The sequence below is a fragment of the Penaeus monodon genome, chromosome 13 (genome assembly GCF_015228065.2).
Source record: "Penaeus monodon isolate SGIC_2016 chromosome 13, NSTDA_Pmon_1, whole genome shotgun sequence".
In the NCBI taxonomy this organism is placed as follows: domain Eukaryota; kingdom Metazoa; phylum Arthropoda; class Malacostraca; order Decapoda; family Penaeidae; genus Penaeus; species Penaeus monodon.
The window spans coordinates 45,425,912-45,428,411 of NC_051398.1; the positions used below are offsets into that span (position 1 = coordinate 45,425,912).

The 2,500-nt window shown below is 53.6% G+C and overlaps 1 protein-coding gene across 2 annotated transcripts in view; it reads left to right on the forward strand.

Moving 5' to 3' along the window:
• Positions 1-2,500, forward strand: part of LOC119580365 (protein FAM135B-like) — a gene marked incomplete in the record, with an annotated part of 116,109 nt that overhangs the window by 21,273 nt on the left and 92,336 nt on the right. For both annotated transcript variants that reach the window (XM_037928472.1, XM_037928473.1), the window contains 1 exon segment: positions 2,025-2,500. This exon segment is cut by the window's right edge and continues 1,640 nt beyond it.

A 2,500-nucleotide genomic window follows, 5' to 3' on the forward strand; every position in this document is an offset into this window, starting at 1 on the left:
AAGAATTCAGAAGCTTTGTGTGCTGGTTCTCAAGCATGGGGGGGTATGGTGGCGGGGTTATGGGGGTGGGATGGGGGTATTTCACACACACACGCACGTACATACACACGCACGCGCGCACACATACGCCCGCACGCACATATACACGCACGCACATATACACGCACGCACATATACACGCACGTACACACACACACACACACACACACACACACACACACACACACACACACACACACACACACACACGCACACACACACACACACACACACACACACACACACACACACACACACACACACACACACACACACGCACACACGGCGGAGAAAAAGAGTCAGAAAGAGATTACGGAGCGGAATCGAGAGAGAGCGAATGATCACGTGAACAGCAATAACACAGAAGAGCCTCTCCCTCTCCCCTCTCCCTCTCCCTCTCCCTCTCCCTCTCCCTCTCCCTCTCCCTCTCCCTTTTCCCTCTCCCTGTCCTTCTTCCTTTTCCTTCCTTCCTCTTTCCTCCTTCCTCCTCTCTCTTCCCTCTTCCTTCTTCTTCCTCTCCCTCTCCCTTTCCCTCTCCCTCTCCCCTCTCCCTCTCCCTCTCCCTCTCCCTCTCCCTCTCCCTCCTCTCCCTTCCCTCTTCCGTCCTTCCTCTTTCCTCCTCCCTCTTCCCTTCTCCCTCTTTCCCTTCCCCTTCCCCTTCCTCCTCCCTTCTCCCCTCTTCCTCCTCTTCCTCTCTCCCCCCTTTTACCTTAAACTCTTAACACTGTACCCTCACTCTCCCTCTTTCATCATTACTCTTAGTAATTCACCCTACTTGGCCTAGCCTCCCTTTTCCCCCTTAAACCCTAATCCTCCCCCTCCCTTCGTCACCCTTAGGTGCTCACCCTACTCGGCCTAGTCTCCCCCTTCCCCCCTTCCCCCCTCCCTTCGTCACCCTTAGGTGCTCACCCTACTCGGCCTAGTCTCCCTACCCTCCTTAAACCCCAACCCCCCCTCCCTTCGTCACCCTTAGGTGCTCACCCTACTCGGCCTAATCTCCCCCCCCCCCCCCCTTTGGCATGGGAGTAATGAGTCCTGAAAGAGCAGGGTGTGTGACGGCCAGGTGCAGCGGGTCGAGGTTGCGTCATGCAGGGGCTTTCTCACCAGCTGTTGTCTGTCTTTCTGTCTGTTTGTCTGTCTGTCTGTTTATTGGTCTGTTTACTCTTGTCTGTCTGTCTGTCGATTTGTCTATCTGTAAGTGTTTTTTTTTTGTTCTCACCAGTTGTTGTCTGGCTATTTTCTGCCTGTCTGTCTGTCTGTTTTTTTTTTTCGTTCTCACCAGCTGTTGTCCGTCTGTTTGTCTCTCTATTTGTCTGTTTGTCTGTTTTTTTTTTCGTTCTCATCAACTGTTGTCTTTCTATTTGTCTGTCTATCTCTCTATTGTTCCCTTTATTTTATTTGCCTCGTGTCACCACCTGAGGTCTGTCCGTCTTTCTGTTTGTCTTTCTATTTGTCTTCGTCTATCTGTCTTTTTTTCGTTCTCTCCAGCCATTGTCTGTCCATTTCTATCTATCTGTCTCTCTATCTTTGTTTCCTTTAAAATGGAGATTTAAAAAAATATATGAATGACGTCTTATGTTTGTGGCTTCGAGTTATGGTTTATTGTTACAGCGCGAACGTTGGCGGCCTTTTGCATTTTTTTTCTTTCTAACACCACGGAAACCGCAAGCTGGTGAGGGTGTGACCCGCATCTATACGGCTAACGGGACGCTTTTGTATTTGTTTTCTTGGGACGTTTGTATCGTATATTTGCTCGTAGTTTTGTATAGTGTCTTTTGTATAGTGTGTGTGTGTGTGTGTGTGTGTGTGTGTGTGTGTGTGTGTGTGTGTGTGTGTGTGTGTGTGTGTGTGTGTGTGTGTGTGTGTGTGTGAGCGCACCCACGCTCTCACATATCATCTTGACTGGTATCTAGCGTGAATGCGAAGTGCCTTGTACTATGAGCCCCTGCTTGCCCGCCCCTAACACCCTCTTTCTCCCCCGCCAGACGTGGGTAGCCTGTTCCCCCTGGATGTGGGATGGAGGACACGGAGGGAGGGGCGACGCCTGTCACCACCGCCACCACCATCACCACCGCCAGCATAGCCTCTGCCACCACCAGCACCTCCTTCAGCGCCACTACTAGTGTTGGCCGGCACCTTTGTCACCGCAAACATCAACTCCGCTGCCGCTTCCACCACCTCTGCCACCGTTGCCAGAGCCGCCGCCGCCGCCGCCGACGTGTCCGCGTGTGCATCGGGGGGATTAGCGCGAGGCGAGGGCGTCCGCGGGACCCGACACGCAGCCAGGGCGCGAGACCCGAGACGCGAGGCCTGTCTCCGGAGTGAGGGGACCCCGCGTGAGCCTTCTGCGACCACGCTTCCTCGCCCGTGAACGCCTCCTTCCCCCTCCCCTCCCCCCTCCCATCCAACTACACGAGTCCTGGACACCCTTCCCCTCCCACTACCCTTCCTCCCTCCCTTT